Consider the following 5,845-nt stretch of genomic DNA (forward strand, 5'->3'; position numbering starts at 1 on the left):
GGGGGGTGGCGCGGCCCCCTGGAGCCTGCGTGTCCGGAGCCTGTGCTCCGCAACAGGAGAGGCCACAGCAGTGGGAGGCTCGCAAACTGGGAAAAAAAAAAAAAAAAAAGTACCCTGATTTGCACATTGATTTGTCGTGTAACGGGCACTCAGAAGCACCTAGCAGCAGTAATGACATCACTGCTCGTGATAACCTAGGACCTGGTTCAGAGAACACAGGCGTCTCCTCAAGGAACAGCGGGATCTATCTGTAGCCTTTGGTCCTTGACCTTCCACCCCACTTTCTGCACTTACACTGCCCATGGGGTGGAAACGGCATTGTCACTCCTTAGGAAAAGGATCGCTCAGGTGCTGGGACAAGGGGGCCCCGCCTGTGACGGGTTTGCGGGGTGTGACCACGGGGTCTGTTTGGAGCCGGCGCTATGTTCCTTCTTGCTTCCTCCCCTCTGCCAGCCCTTCCTTCCCTGCCCTTCAGTCTCACATTCCTTGGAAAGAGCCGCCACCTTCACCTCTGTTATTCATCGTCGTTGTTGCTGACCGGCCTTGATCTCTGAGCTCTCATATGCCTCACCCGCTGGAACCCTAACATCCTCAGCCCCCCGAGGTGGTTTGCTCAGCCTTCCTGCGCTCACCTGTTGGTGTGACCTGACCAAAGTGATCACATACTGTGCAAAGTTCTGCACCGTGCGTACCTTCTCCACTCACTTCCCTTCCTGCTGCCAGGGCTTTCCGTTTCTGTCAATGAATTAAAAAAAAAAATTATGGGAGTGTCTCACGATTCTCATTTTCTTACTGCAAAACTTTTTCTTAGTTCTTCCCGTCTTTCAGCTGCATTTTCCATTTCCTTTGCTCCCGGCACCTTCCAATTTCCATTGGAGGTGAACAAACAAAGAAGACAGAGAATCTGAACAGAGGTGGCTGGAGGCTGGAGATGGGCGTGGGTGGGTGGGGCATGAGAAACTGAGCAGGAGAGAAAGAAAGAGGAAACTGGGCTTTCGGGAAAATGACAAGTAAAACCAGATTGGCCTGTGTGGACGTGAGCCCCAGGGGGATTACCCAAATAATTTATATGGCCAGGGAGAGACACCCAGAGAATTCGTCGGGTCTGTGGCAGGGCGGGGAGGGGCCCTTGGAACCCGACTGAGAACGTGCTGGAGGAGCGAAAAAGCGGGGGTCAGGACCTGGTCAGCACAGAGGCCTGGCTGCAACAGGGCGCAAAGGCCTTGAATCTGAAAACGACTGGGATTGGGGGATGCCGGGGTCAGCTCAGGTTCAACCGCCAGATGGGAGCTCCCAGGAGGGCACGGGGAATGTGCCTCTTTCCTGGGGACCGTACCCCTGGGGTTCTCCCCTCTCGGTCCTCTCCTGCTCCAGGCGGGCTCAGCCTGTCACTGTGATGGCCTCACCCCACACAAGCGACCGAAGCTGGGTGACGGCAGTCAGCCTGGGGCCAACGCGGCGATCGTGGGGACAGAGGCGCTGCCCTTAGCGCCTCCCTACTGGGAAGCGGCCCGTGCTGCAGCCCGCCCTTGTCGCCCCATTTGGGAAGCCCCCGCCTGGAACAAATCCCCCCAGAAGGAGGCAGAGCCGCAAGAGGGAGGACTCTGACCCAGCTGTGCCTGGTTGTGTCAGTGCACAGTTGACGCAGTGATGCGACGTGGGCTTTAGAATCAGCAGGATTTGGGCCTGAATCGGACGCCCCCTGCCCCCCCTCCACCGTCACTCCCCCCGCCCCACCTGCGGCCTCCGATCCTCCTTACATAGAATGAGGATGGGGACTTCCCTGGTGGTCCAGTGGTAAAGCATCTGCCTTCCAATGCAGGGGGCGCGGGTTCAATCCCTGGTCAGGGAACTAAGATCCCACATGCCGCGGGGCAAACAAGCCCACTCGCCTCAACTACTGAGCCCGAGCCCCTCAACTAGAGAGCCTGCGTGCCACAAACTACAGAGCCCACGTGCCCTGGAGCCTGCGCACCTCAACTAGAGAAGAGAAAACCCACACGTCACCACTAGAGAGAAGCCCGCGCACCGCAACGAAAGATCCCACAACTAAGACCCGACGCAGCCAAAAATAAATTAAATAATAAAATAAATCTTTAAAAAAAAGAGAGAAGAATGAGGATGCTCATACCCTCCATAGAGACATCTGTCGGTGCCGTGCTGTTGTTCATCCAACCGGGACTCTTTTGAAAGGGGGTGTTTGCACGTCTGTCTGTCCAGCATACCTTCCCCCTTCTAGAAACAGCGCCACGATTTCCCCTGGACCAACATGCCCCTGGGCATGTGATCTTGGTGAGGACTTGGTCAGGGTGCTGGGTGTTCCGCCGACAAGGGGCAGGGTGACTCCAAGCTCAGCCACCAGTCCTCTTCCCCTGGGACTCTGAATTAGTTTGTCAAACGTATCTTAACCATACACATACAGAAGTCCAAAGTAACCTTCGAAGTTTTTCACATTTTTTGACTTAAAGGAAAATGAACTTGTTATACAGATATTGTAACTGAGAAGGACGCTATGGGGCCTTCCCCCCCACCCCCCCGGACAGACCTCTCCCCTATCTGCTTACCTCCTCTCTGAAGTTCGCAGATAATAGTATCTCATGCATATTTCCTGAGTTTTTCAGATGCTAAAAACCACCACTAAATGAGGAAGAAATGAACTAATTGATGATCCTGAGCACAGAGCCCCGGGAACTCCCAGAGCCATCAACCAATCAGAAAATTGCGCACAAGCTGATCATACCCCCTGGGACGCCCCTCCCTTACCTGGCCTTTACACAAGCTGTGCTGAAACTCTTCAGGGAGTTTGGGGTTTTTTGAGGGGCATGAGCCACCTGTCTCCTTGCCTGGCCCTGCAATAAACGTTTCTCTGCTCCAAACTCCGACATTTCAGTACTGTTTGGCCTCATTGTCTGTCGGGCACATCAACTTGCATTCGGTAACAATGTCCGTAAGACCCTTGCCTACACATAAAAATTATATAGGAAGAGTATAGATTCGATAGGAACTCATCTACATCCAAATCTGTTTTTCTCAAAATGACTAGTATATTCACACAACTATTAGCCAACCAATTAATAGTTCAGGAACTATTATTCTTTGTTCACTCTTTTAAAGTTGCTGCGTAAAATTAAAAAAAAATTAATACAAACTGTATTAAACCCGAAAGGTCAATTTTAGCTACTCCTTGGGAATTTGGGCTTGGAACAGACCAACAAAGGCAGAAAAAAAGTCGGCACGCTAAGTAAATAAATGCATAAACCTCTGCTCCCCAGATCCCTGAGCTGGCCTGGTCCCTGGTGCTTTTAAAGATGTGGTTAGGGGCTTCCCTGGTGGCCCAGTGGTAAAGAGTCCACCTTACAACTCAGGGGACATGGGTTTGATCCCTGGTCAGGGAACTAAGATCCCACATGTTGAGGGGCAACTAAGCCCATGTGCCACAACTACTGAGCTCACGAGCGTCAGCTACAGCCCACATGCTGCAAACCACAGAGCACAAATGCTCTGGCACCTGCATGCCACAACTACAGAGAGAAAAACCCTCACGCCACAACTAGAGAGAAGCCTGCGCGCCGAACGATCCCACGTGCCACAACTTAGACCCGACGCAGCCATAAATAAATAAATAAATAATAAATCTTAAAAAAAAAAAAAAAAGATCTGGTTAACATCCAACTTTCCCTTCTCTTCTTTGAGGTAATCTTATCCTTCCAAGAAGATGCTTTGGTTTGCGTCGACCAGAGTTGGGGTGCCTGTCCACTTGCCTTTGGCAAGCCCTACATGAGAAGCAACCCTGAAGGATACTTTGAGAGCCATTCCAGGCACGTAGGCTGTGCTCAGGAAATATGGGCTCCTTCTTACCTGTGAGATGAGGAAAGAGACCCCTGGAAACTGTGAGCCACGGTGTGCATGAAGCACCTCACAGGGCCTGTCACAGGGAAAAAGGGCTCTCCATGCCATGCTGCAGCCATTGGTCCATCAGAGTTGGGGCGGCTCAGGCTGGGCTTCAATTGCTGTCCAGTCCCTCTGCCTGACTCGTTTCTACCTTTAACTTTACATTCATTATTCATCCACCAGTTTACCGAGCACCTTTGGTGTCCAGTAGAAGTGATCCTGCCCTCGTGGAGTTTACATCCTCACTGGGGCGATGGGTTAGTGAACAAGACGACTGGGCATATGGGAGGAAGTGGACCGAGGGTTGTCCTGGAGAGGACCTGGGTTTGGGGGCTGTGTCTGGCGTCCCCAGGTTCTGTGGTTCCCTACAACTCCCAGGACTCAGCGTATAGTCACATGCACGGCTAAGACTTATCACGGCGAAAGGGTGCAAAGCAACAACAGCAGAGGGCGAGGCAGTGTGTGGAGACCAGGTTTGCAGAGTCCTCTCTGGTGGCGTCACAAGTGACGCCCGGAAACCCAGCAACGAGCTGCGACAACACGTGTGGAGTGCAGCCCACCAGGGTTGCCCATAGGAGACTCGGTGCCCAGGGTTCTCAGTGGGGGCTGGTCACGTAGGCACCCCCCGCCCCTTGCAAATTCTCGACTCTCAGAGGCAGAACAGAAAAAGTGGAAAAAACACCAGATGGAATCCGGCAGCCAGTCCCCACAAGTAAAACAGAAGTGGAAGGAAACTTCCCAAACCTGTAGGGTATCCACCCAGCACTGGTGAGGGTTGCCACCAGTGAGGCTTTAACGACATGGTGCGTGGACAGCCCTTGGCAGGACGCTGGGACCCGCCTCCCTGCCCACCTGCCCTGCAGCCCTCCACCACTGGCAACACCCCCAGCCAGCCTCATGCTCGTCCCTACTCCCCACTTTCCCCTCCCCTCTTCCTCCTGTAGCAGCTGGACATCAGCCAGGTCACTGCCCCTTCTCACTCTGAGCGAGGACCAGCGAGGATCCCAGGCTCCGGACGCCGGGGCACCATCCTTCCTCCGTTCCTTCCAGGCCTCCTCAGCTCGGAGACTCTCTCCTCTACCCCACTCTGCTTTTCTGCTTTGCACTCTGAGTGCAAAGTACGTTTTATTAGCTCACTGTTTCTGCCTTCCAGGCCCTGGAATGTAACCCCCCAGGGAGGCCCTCACCGTTCAGTTTTGTCCCCACTGACGTGTGACGTAGCTGGCCGGCATCACCAGCTTTAGGGTGAACATCACTCTGCCCGTCCCCACCGCCAGCCTCGGCCGTTCTCCGTGGCTCGTCCGCTTCTCTGCTGACCCAGTGACCCACTCTCCGGAGTGACAGGAGCAAAGGGCCCCGACCCCAGCTCAGGCTCACCTGACCCCTCGGTGGTGTCGTCGAATTCCACCTGGAAGAGGTAGCCGGTGTTCCAGACGTAGAGGCAGGGCGCCGGGGCGTAGGAGACCCTGAGGGGCTTCAGCCGGGGGTCGTAGACGCTGTCCTTCCAGCGGATGTTGATGGGGGACTGCCGGGCCCCGCCTGGCACCGAGGCCGGGCCCTTCCAGAGGGCATGCACTGGGGGCAGAGAGAGGGAAGAGGAGACCCTGATGGTGCGTGGGCGCCGTTGCAGCCTCAAAGGGGGCGACAGAAACCTGCAAACGCGGTCCCAGAGGAGCCAGCACGGGGGAAGCTGGCCCAACGTGGAGCCTGGGGCCACCAGACCCTCGGCCTCTTAACGCCGCCCCCGGTGGGCGGGGCCCTCGCGCCACCTCCTCCGCGGACCACGCCCAGGAACCGATTCCTTCCCGCCTGCAATGCAGCTCGCCTTGGTTTTGCGCTGCGCCGAGTTGGTTCTGATCTGTGGTCATTGTCACAGCGTGGGCACAGGGAGTAATGCCTGGGGGTCCAGCTCAGCCCCGGGGCGGCAGGCGGTGGAGGACTGTGGACTGGGGGG

General features: G+C 55.2%; 1 protein-coding gene across 1 annotated transcript in view; it reads right to left on the minus strand.

Moving 5' to 3' along the window:
* CA5A (carbonic anhydrase 5A) overlaps positions 1-5,845 on the minus strand; it is a 30,019-nt gene that overhangs the window by 21,892 nt on the left and 2,282 nt on the right. The gene's annotated exons all lie outside the window — the stretch shown is intronic.

The sequence above is a fragment of the Lipotes vexillifer genome, unplaced genomic scaffold, assembly GCF_000442215.2.
Source record: "Lipotes vexillifer unplaced genomic scaffold, Lipotes_vexillifer_v1.1 scaffold23, whole genome shotgun sequence".
In the NCBI taxonomy this organism is placed as follows: Eukaryota; Metazoa; Chordata; class Mammalia; order Artiodactyla; family Lipotidae; genus Lipotes; species Lipotes vexillifer.